The sequence below is a fragment of the Cynoglossus semilaevis genome, chromosome 10 (assembly GCF_000523025.1).
Source record: "Cynoglossus semilaevis isolate Cse_v1.0 chromosome 10, Cse_v1.0, whole genome shotgun sequence".
NCBI lineage: Eukaryota > Metazoa > Chordata > Actinopteri > Pleuronectiformes > Cynoglossidae > Cynoglossus > Cynoglossus semilaevis.
Window position 1 is genome coordinate 20,164,213 of NC_024316.1, and position 10,879 is coordinate 20,175,091.

General features: G+C 42.3%; 1 protein-coding gene across 1 annotated transcript in view; it reads right to left on the minus strand.

Annotated features, from left to right (window-relative positions):
• Positions 1-10,879, minus strand: part of fbxw12 (F-box and WD repeat domain containing 12) — a 37,679-nt gene that overhangs the window by 21,612 nt on the left and 5,188 nt on the right. The window contains exons 3-4 of the mRNA XM_025059247.1: positions 10,183-10,268; positions 9,840-9,945 (exon numbers count right to left, since the gene is read on the minus strand). The gene's annotated coding sequence lies outside the window, so the exon portion shown is untranslated. The remainder of the gene's footprint in view (positions 1-9,839; positions 9,946-10,182; positions 10,269-10,879) is intronic.

The window sequence follows — 10,879 nt, forward strand, 5'->3', positions numbered from 1 at the left end:
GGAATACGCGCCGGCGGTTCAGGGGGGGCTCAGGGGTTTGTCTGTAGGGCAGAGGAGCACAGCTGGATGCTGAGCTTTAGTGATGGTAATGAGATAAAGAATAGGACGGGATAAAAAGACTAATGAAAGGAGCGCCACTCTCACTTTTCACTCGTCTGTAATGATTTGACAGAGTCTTTATAGCTACAGTATTTTGATTTACAGTTATTGTCATGTTATAGTGCTGTTGTCACCTTTACAATAGTGATCACAGACAATGAAAGGGGCGGTGGTGCAGTGGGAGAATTCCTGCCTGGCCCCGGGTTTGATTCCACCTACCGCCCTCACTAATACCCCAACAGGGAGGGAAGCGTCAAAAAGGGCATTCAGCCAACTGTGCAAAGTCACCAGGCGGACAGCCACAGTGGCGCCCCCTGACGAAAAAAAATAATCCCAACAACAATTTTCTTGTCTGTCAATTAAAGTTTGATCTTTTTTTTACCTTGTATAAACCTGGAGAGCAGTGACTCCTGACACAGTGGCAGACGGTGACCAGAAGCCTCAAGGGTTTCTGGCACAAACTTGACTTCTTTTTTTTTTTCTCAGCCTTTTCCTGCTAAATAGCTGTCCAGTCATGAGCTGACAGTAACACTAGCAGGATGTGTCAGGAGAAAATCACTCCATAAGTATAGATGTATATCTGCTTCAATTGTCACTGGAGACGGAGGGTAAACATGATCCACAGTGTGATCTCACGTCCGCCGCAAACTGAGGAGGGAACAAAAGCAGTCCAAGTATTGTCAGCTGGCACAGATACCACAGGGATCACTTCCATCATAAATCACTGCTCCTCCAAAGAATAGGTGTGTGTCTATAGGGACTCAGTGAGTAGCATCACACAAAGCAGCGTCTGCTGAGGCGGAATCTCACATGCAGAGGACTCTGTCCCTCTGTTAGGGAGGGTTCCTCTGTGTAAGAACATTTGTTTTATGTCTTGAATTTATATCTCCTCACATTAATACATTTACGAATCATTTTTTATCTAATACCAACTTAGGGAGTTAAAGGATGTTCTAGAAGTTCTAAAGGTTGGATGGTTGAAGTGATGGAGGTCAGGTTTGAGTTAACTTCAGATCATGCAGTGGTGCAGTGGTGTGCTGTGTCACAATGAGAAGTAGTTTACTTTCACTTCCACTTTCCTTAAGGAGAACAGGAGAGCTCTATACAGAAAGACTTGGCCCGGAAGTAACAAATTAAAAAAAAAAAAAACATCTGGCTCACGGCCCAGTTGTTCGTCAGTTAAGTAAAAAACTCCCAGAGTTCTGAGCGAACGAGGAGCTGGTAACATCTGTAAGGTGATGTCACGGGAGCAGGTCTGTGCTGAGAGATTTATCTGTGCAGGAACACATACCAGCGTCTGTTTACATTATGTTATAACAGCTCTGAAGAATCCATAAATGAACTATTGGTTCAAATTACAAACATACTGACAGGAGTGATGCAACTCCTGCACGATGGTTTGATGGTTTGATTCCCGTACACTAAAGTGAGCAGCGTGTAATACTGGTATAAAGTACCACTTTAGCAAATGGTTGGCTAGGGAACTGGAACCAAACCAGACGTCATGAGACAGGGCCGGGTTACAACCTGAACCAGACTCAAATTCACATCAAGTTAGAGTGAACAACTAACCTAAGGTCTTTGGACAGAACCTTCAGACCTTCTGCTGGGTAACAAACCAAAGACCGTCTTACTGTCAGCCAACACCACAAATCACATTTAAGCCGTTTAACCCTAAACAACAGACTTGTGTAAATGCAACCTCCACTCTGCATCAATGGTTTTTTTATGAGATTTTTTTATGCTGTCAAATGACTCATCAATGACTGTCAGGGATGAATCACATCCTGATGAATCCTGATCATATTATTCATCATTATTATCATGACTGTAGCAGGTAGATGTGACGTTTTCATCAGAAATTAATCACAATATTTGGAATTATGAATGTGGACAAATGTCAGGAAACAAACGTGCCTGACATTTTAAAACTTCATGACAATATTGATGGAAGCTTCACTGTGAGGAGTTTGGAGAGAGAGACTCATGACCAGACGTCTGTCTGTCTGTAGTTTCTATATCATTTAAATTAGAGCTGAGAATAACAGCCACGTGTTACAACAAGGAGTGCTCTTCTGCCGCTCCACAATCAAAACTTCATTTGTCTTTTAGACTTGTTGTTAAAAATGTTCCTTTGAGAAAACAGTGTCAGAAATGTGACACGTTTGTCAGTGTCTTAATAACAGGTTTATCTTGAAGGGAGACAGAGACGGCCTCCCCGACTGCTGCTGCTGCCGTACACTTGTTGTGTACACCTCAAAGACAGCATCAGTTCATGGAGTCTGTCCTGGGGGGAATTCTTTCTTCTCCACTGTCCCTCTCTGAGCAGACTGGAGTTGTCAGTGGAGGTCATACGCTGATATATTTGTGTTTCAGAACTGGAAAAGAAATTCCACGATGGTGAACACACGCTCGAGAAAGTTCCACCTTCAGACCGTGGAGATTAGAGTCATGAAAATGTAAAATGTTAAAACCGAACTTTAAGGTCTATATTGGAGTCCTGTTACAGAGAGACTGGTATGAACCCGTTCACATCAGCCTGGGGCTGGAAGACGTTACTGTAGAAAAATGTACAGTTGTACGAAGGCTTTCCTTATGTTTGAAACAACACTTTCTAGAAGTTCTGTCTTATCAAGAGCCTGGATGTACTGTACCACGAAAGAAAGACTGAGTCGCTCCTTTCACAGGCTGCCTCAGAGCCAGTCAGGCAGGTTTTTGTTTAATTACACAAAAAATGGTTTGGTCCCTGGGGGTTTTTGGCTGCGTATTACACAGACAGAAGAGGAGGCTTGACAAACACTCACTGTAAGGTTTTTATCTATACTCACCAGCACTCAATGGAGCTTATCATTATTACACTGTACATACTGTGAACTCACCATGTATTTAACAGAAAAGTACCACAGTAATGCAGTAGCACAAGTATACGTGTGTGAATTGTCTTGTTGAGTGTTTCCAGTGCTGCAAACTGACAAGGAATCAAACCAGCGACGAGCCTTTCTGTCACCGTCAGTCCATAAGGTCATAACATCTGAAACAGGCCTCAGTCACATCCATCAACATTATTAACAGGGCCGGCTGTTTCCCTCTGCCTCAGACTCACTGTAAAACCCTGGTGGTGGTTGACTCTCACAGCCTTTAATAATTTCAATCAAAACCTTTTTGAAAACAAGCCACAGCTGGTATGTTTGGAAACAACTGACAGGTGAGGAGAAGACACTGAAGATGACGGCGTGTCGTGCCCTCTTTTCCTACGAATTTTATGATTCATCAGGATTTTATCGTCCATGGTTTTTTATTCCATCACTTCATCTTCTACTCATTCATCCTTTACAGGGTTGTGGGGCCAATCCCATTCATTGGGCGGTGGCGGGATAACACCCTTAACATACATTAAAAATTACCTCGGGAAACAGACACAACAGTCGACAGTCACGTCATCACGTGTTGCTCAGATACCACGATACAGATAGATAAATAAAATGATAAAAGTAAGTCAATAACATCAGGATGTGTCGTCTGATTGGCTGAAAAACGTCATGGAAAAATGTATCTTCTACGGGTGTAAAAAAGTAGCGATACACTGAAGGACTGCAATATCTCCTCTCCTGATCCCGTATCAATCTCCTCTTCCATCAGTTATTGATTTTTCTCACCAATTCCCAGTCCAATATTCCTGGTGTTGGTTCATTTTCTTTTTCTTTTTCTCAGCAGAGTCTGAGACTAGGATCACACTCAGACTTCTACAGTCGTTGACCTCAATAATGTTAATCGGAGCAGCTCTAGAGATACAATGCAGTTCTACTAATGCTAACAGTACTTAGTATTTAATTAAAATATTAATTAAAATTACTAGAGGTCGAGGTTAATTGACCTGTGTTTGTGTTAGAGAATAGATTTGTTCATGCACAGGTCGTATTGACTGTTTTCCAGGTTCTTTTCAGATTTAAACGTCTCTGTTGAAATGAATGGGACTGGATTATGGTAACTGGATTACACTGGATTAGCCTTCATCATTATTTCTGTTAAAACGCCTCAACTATCATTATTTTATATATATTTCTATAACCACTGAAGGGCAGTCACAAAACGACTGTTAGGTGCTGTTTCCATGCAACCAAACCATGTGAAAAGTCCTGTCTTTGACAGCATTATTGGGAAGACAAAAAAACAAAAGTCTCTCCACGTCTGCTGTGCAGCACAACATGCCACAGCACAGTCCACATCTGTATGACGATGCAGCCTGAAGAGGAAAAATGTCTTTTGAAATAACAAACACTTGAAGCCGGCTCGTTTCTTAGGGCGACACCGTTTGTTTCCACGACAAGCCTCGACTTTTCATTGTTGTTCAACTCTGCCCATTACTAAGTTGTAGAAAATTTATTACCCTCATTGAAATCCACTTAGAGTGGACCGTATGCATTCCACAGTTAGTGGACTGTGAGAACCAGGCGGTCTGCAGGGAATGCCTTCACCAGCTGAGGAGGTGTCAGGTACTAAGCACCGCTGTCAGTGCAGACAGACCACAAAGAGACGGTGCAGGTTGTGTTAGCGGTCTCAGGGAGGGCTTTCAGGGACATAGACACATTCACACCATGGCAGGATTATCATGGGGGTGGAGGTGTTTTCTGGAGACCTTGGCGGTTGCTGCTGACTTATCAGAGTCAGGTATGATTTTGATTTTCAATGACTGACAGTAAATAATAAATGTCACACTGATTTGACTTGTTTCCTTGACGGTAATCAAAATCTTTTATTGTCAGTGTGAGGAAAGGTGTGGACTAGGGAATGCACTGCACTCTCTACCCCAGGACACGTCTAATCTGCACTAATTACAGGAGAGAGGGAGACATCTACAGGTGTTGGCAGCTTGGTAGAGGCTCTGATTTCCATTTATCCAACTTTCCTGCTGTTTGAAGTTGTGATGAGGGTCTTTGGGATAGATTGCAACAAATCTAGTTGTTTCAGACCACAAAGATCTGAATTGTCATCATGTTTCTTTGATATGATTTGAGTCACCGTCTCCTGTGGGAACAAGTCTGAAGGTGGATTCAGGAAGCCCATATTGGAGTCAATGAGGCAAGTAGAAGAAAAACACCAAAAACACAGCCCTGCAGGGAAAAGTACTCATGTGAAGATGTCGCCTCAGAGCTGCTGAGGAGACGGGGACAGGGACCCACTAATCATCACCATCATCATCAACCTGGAGGGAACTCTCAATGACGACCGATAACGATAAACATCACCATCATCTAGACCAAACAACACTTCCTGTTCCACCAGTCATAAAACTGAAGAAAGGCCTTCAAGAGAAATGAGAGAAAGATGACATTATACTGACACACAATACTGAAGGACAGACCAAGCACAGACAACCCAAACCATCATGGAAAAGTTTTTTTCTAGTACTGAAAGGATGAAGTTCACTGAGACTGAGAAGAAGCAGATTAAAGTCCAGGTTTAATATACTGTCAGATCTGGATCTGAAGTGACTTTATAAAGGGCCACCCAGGACTTTGTTTCATCCAAAAATGTCATCGTCACAGATAAGCACTAAGCCAAAATAAATAAGATTGCATCATCGTGTTTGTTTGGTTTTTGTTTTTTTCTGGATACACTCTTCTTCTTCACTCCACCTGCCTCTGTAAACTGCACTGATACAGAAACCACTGACCAATGACTGACCACTGGAAGATAATTCAGATGACAGCAAATCTCAGCTGACATCCTACTGATATCTTTATATTGGCTGGAGTAGAAAACGGCACGTCTGCGACCACAGGTGTAACCTTCCTCACCACAGGTGAGCAGAACAGGAGTGGAACTGCAGACTCGTAGCTGCACGTCTCAGAGTTCTGGCAGTGTGCAGCTCTGCACCTGAACGACAAAGAATGTTAGAGGTGTTTGGAATCGTCTACAAGAAGCAGACGTTTTACGTCATCCTATTAAATCCATAAAATACAAAAAAAAAAAAAAAAAGTTCCACATTACAGCCCTGCCCCAGTGGGCTGTCTGCTCAACACACCATCAGACTGTAGCAGCTGGGATTCAAACCAACAATCTGACTCTTTAACACCAAAGCAGATACAGGTACGGTGCCTACACACCGCAGAATGAATACATTAAAACCAAAACAGAAATAAGAGTTTATGAAAATGTCACTGAACTGCACTGAAACATCGCTATATTTCGTCTCATGATCCAGTATCGATGTTCTGTAGTATTTTATGGATTTGTTTTATTAACAATTAACATGCAAATATTCACAATGTTGGTAAATTTGTGTGTTGCATTTAAACCTGTACAGGGACTGCATATATTTGCAAGTATTTCAAACAAAGAATCTTCTTTTTTTTATTCATTGTTTATCAAAAACATCCTTCTTTTTCTTTTCTTTCTTCTCTAGTGATTCCAAATGTAGATCCCTCTGTTCCAGTGTTAGGAACTGATGTTCAGATGGAACAGAGTCTGAGACTAGGATCACACTGGGACTACAGCTACACTGGGGGGAGAAAACACCTATATATCACAGTGACTACAGTATGACGATACATTGCAATATATATCGTATCATTGGTCCTGATATGTATCTTATCAGCAGATTCTTGCCAATACACACCCCTGTGCAGAAATACACCAAACTAAGTACTCTAAGTTGTCAAGTACATATATATACACACATATATACTACATTCCTGTGTGTTTCTGCTTTTCACCCTTCGCTGTCTAGCCAATTACAGAGTTCAGCGTCGGAATCTGTGCACATTATGACATCAACATCAGATGTTTTCACATCCCTGGATAGATATGCATCTGCAGGTCCTGGCCGCGCCGCGGGGCTTCATCTCCACTGAATTCTTGGCTCACAGCTGCCCTCTGTGTGAATACCCGTGTTTGTGCATGACATTCTGCAGTAAAGCGTGCACATGCAGCCAGCGTGTCTGTGGCTCTTTGTGTGTGCATGCTTCGCTCCTCACCTTCTTCAAAACACTTACAGAAACAGACCAACAAGGTCCAAACAAGGCAGTGGTGGCAGCCTGGAAAAGAAAAACCGAGCGACAGGAACGGGTCGTGGTGTGAGAGAGCGGGAAAATTACTAGAATGTTGCTTTTTTTTACAGAAAAGGTTACACTAAGTGAAAAAAAAGAGGACAAGTCTTTCTTTTAAATCAGGCAGAAAGGAATGCACATATTCCCTCAGCTCGCCTTAAGGCTCGGGCTTAAACTAATTATGTTTTTGAAAAGAAGAAAACGAGGCTAACAGCACCTACTGGGGGAGCTCTCTGATAAATGTGACCCGCTACGAAACAGTCCAGAAAAATGAATTTTTGATGAGTTGGTGTGCTGCTGCGATCACAACCTTTTAACACAAATTTAAATTGCGATTTAAAGTGCGACTGTTGTAATTGTGTTTACTTTGCAGTGACGGTGACGCTATTTTTCTGGAGCTGACTTTATAATCCCATGAAGAACCTATCATTTATTTTAAAGTGTGTGTGTGTGTGTTCAGTGTGTGTATATACACACACACGTGCAAGTGGAGGCATGAGTGTGTGTCTGTGCACTTTCACTGACATTTCTAATATGTGTTCATGTTGCTCTGCCCGTTTGGTCGTCTGTCGGCCTTTTTGTTTTTTTTTCTGTGGAATCCTGACCTACCATGAAGATGCCCACGAGTTACACTTAACTTGGCTTTTTTTCTGGGGAACTCAGCCCGAACAAAACATTCAAAGCTCAATAGCCACTCCAGTGAGAGCTGTAAGTGAGACGGAGGAGGCGGGAGAGAGTTCCCGATGCCATCGGAGCTTCACCTCAGACTCTGAGCTTCAGCAAAGAGAAAGAAAGATCAAAAAAGATGCCGTGACGAAACAAAGACCAAAGAGTTCACAATTAAAATTCCCCCTTTCATTAAAGAGTCTCCACTAAGATCCGACTGATTCATACGCAACTAAATAATTACAAAAACAAAGGGGTCTTTTACAAAATCACACAGCTAATTTACAAAAGACTGTATTCATTGGATTAATTAGAATGTTGAAAATAACAGGGATCCAGCTTCAGATGTTGTGTTATCTTATGTTCTTACAGTCAATAATACCAGCCCTAATGGACCTAAAGCCTCCATAACAAAGGCTGTAAAGCCTACGCAGCTTAGCCTTAGCCTCAGTAGTGGCACCGTGGGGACAGCTAACGTAGAATTAAATGCACTTATAAAAAAAAAAAAAAAAGTCTCCAATCAAAGAGGTGTCTGTGAGAGGAAAACAAAGGGGCTGAGCTCATTTCACACAGCCCAAGGTGATGTGGGAGGATGGAGCTGTTTAATCACACAAACCACACTCTTTAGCCTTTGCCGTAGCTGCAGGTCTGATCTAAACACCTCCGCAGATTCACAGGGAACGCAGCGGCCGCTTCAAATGTCATTTCAGAGATTCGTGCACACGTTTGACCTCCAGGTTTAACCCAGCAGTGAAACAGGAGCAGCTGTAGATGTTGGTTCAACACAGACACACTGTTGTTAGGCAACTGCCATGACACACACTGGACATGGCAAAAATCAACCAATATGTAACTGTACTTTGTAGGACTGTAAGAAAATATCACTAGACTGGAGGGAAAAAACTCAATATATTGTCGTGTCTGTAGTATCACAGTATATCACAGTATATCACAGTATATCACAGTATATCAGTATACTGTATCGTCCCCCCTGTGTCGTGTTGGTATCGTATCGACTGTATCGTCGCCCCTGTGTCGTGTTGGTATCGTATCGACAGATTCTTGCCAATACACAGTCCTAGTGCTCTGTCATCTCCATACATAAAAAGTGCCCACTGACAGTAAAGTACATGTCAGTACACGAAGCTGGTACTGCGGTTATAATACTGTGATAATCTGCTCCAATCTACAACCACACAAAAGACACTTCTGTTTACTACTATACCACTAGAGGGAGCCCAGTGCCCACCAGTGGTACACAAACCACGGCTTGAGAACCACCATTCCATACAATGCGGCTCAGTTCTGGCTCCTTGTTTTTCCTCCAGGAAACAACACATGTATATACACGATCTACAGCGTATCTGCCGCTCCACTCCGTGCTGCTCACTTCAAATCTTCCACCGTGGGGACATCTGATAGTGAGCAGATTAATTATGATAGCGGCCTGTATGAATTGTGGGTAACAACAGGGGAAGTGAGAAACTGAGCACAGACGCTGACAGTGAAAGAGTTCCTGCAGAGAGCGGCCGTGGCTCAGTGTCCTGTGTTCATCACTGTTATCTGATCCAGGCTAGATGTCTGATAACGGAGGTGTGGAGCTGTGTGTGTGTGTGTATATCTGTCTGTGCATGTGCACGCATGTGTCCTGTACGATCAGAATGACTGCACCACAAAGACTCTGAATGGATTTACTCAAAGCTGCGATGCTGATGTAGCTGCATTCCAGGAGGTTTATGATGTGAAACACCAAAGGAGAGGAAACAATCATTACATTTATGACATGTCATTTTCCTCCATGGGACCTGGAATCAAATATATTTTCCCCTCTTTGTCTCTTTTTTTAAGCTCATCTTTCTGAGGTTCTAAAGTAGTATTAGAGACACGCTATTATTATTCTGAAAGTCTGTTGACTGAATCTGAAAAAAAAACTCTATGAGTAGAGGCCGAAGGTTCTGAGGGCATGACCTTTGAACCCTTGGAACAAACTGTCTGAGAAACAGCCGTGACAAACAAAACTCCTACCTGAGACTGTGTCATACTGAGTGTTACTGCTGTGTTGATGCCAGTCCTGCTGCAGTAATCCATCCATGTTGTGGTGACAGTAGGTCAACCAGTCCATCAGTACACGCTACAAAAATACAAATGTAATATAAGAAGCAAAAAACTATTCAAGTCAAAACTTTTTTAAAAGGTGTAAATTATTATTACTATTTAATAATTATTGTTTTATTTTATTAAGGGAAATTGTATTATCTTTTCCCTTTAAAAAACAGTGACTCTGTATGACCCAAGACCATCTATTAAATACTGAACATTAATGTTCTATGATATTCATTCACCCTCTTCTGAAACTGTTATCATTTACCTGGACAGTAGGGGGAGGTCTGGCCTTTAGACCTGGGGGCCAACGGGTTCCAAACAGCTGGGTCCCAGACCAGGATTGCTGTACAGCTGAAAGACATTAAATTATTTTACATTAAAGGCATTTCACAAATTGAATGTTCGTCCACATGGAGGAGCTACACCTGCCTAAAACCGCTGCCTCGTACTGTAGGTTGTTATAAAGTACAGATATTTGTGGTAAATGTTGTTACTTGCTCGATGGTAATCTGTGTGAGAGAAGACATTCTTTATTCTCCTTCATACCTTTGCTATGACATTGTTCCAACATGATTAGATTTTGTATGGAACTCAACTTTTCCTTCTGGCTCCGACAGCCAATGACGTGGCTCTTTGTCAGGTGATTGTGTGAGAAGTTTGGGGAAATTTCCCACTGGAAAAGGACTATTACAGGGGCGTGCTGTTTGTGGGTCATAAGTGTGTGCATCAGTGACACGTCGGACGATTAGACAGAAATAACAACAAATCAAGCTGTCGTTAAAAACACTCTTCCTCGGAGCGCACGCGGCGAATGACGTGATTGATGCTGATTGCTGCTTTTGTTTGTGAATTCGTACGCTGAGCAGCTGTCAGTCAAAGTCAGGACGTTCACTGCATCACAAGGCACCAGATAGAAAAGTGTGACATTAATCTCCAAAGAAAATAAAAGCAGTCTGGGCGTT